We start from the raw sequence: 335 nt of genomic DNA, 5'->3' as shown, positions 1-335 counted from the left end.
CTTTCTTTGACATGAGCTACGCCACGCGCTCAGAGGCGACATCGAGCCTTCCTCACAGTGCCTCGTCAAGAAATACAATAGGAAAGATGGTGCTCAAGTTTTCCGGTACTTGTGTTTTATTTTCTTTTTCTTATAAGGATGATTTTGTAAGGACCGTTTTTAGATAATGTATGGCCTTAGTTCTTTTCCGCAAAAATTAATAATAATCCCGTGAAAAAAAGACAACGGTGCTAGATTCCCCGTAGCAGCAATGGTAGAGAGATTCCAGTTCCTATGGAAGAAGAAAAAAAGTAGAGCAGTATAGCAAATGCCGAGGATTGGCACTTAATGCGATC

This window comes from Lolium rigidum, chromosome 7 (assembly GCF_022539505.1).
Source record: "Lolium rigidum isolate FL_2022 chromosome 7, APGP_CSIRO_Lrig_0.1, whole genome shotgun sequence".
Classification (NCBI taxonomy): Eukaryota; Viridiplantae; Streptophyta; class Magnoliopsida; order Poales; family Poaceae; genus Lolium; species Lolium rigidum.
This window is presented reverse-complemented; position numbering follows the sequence as displayed.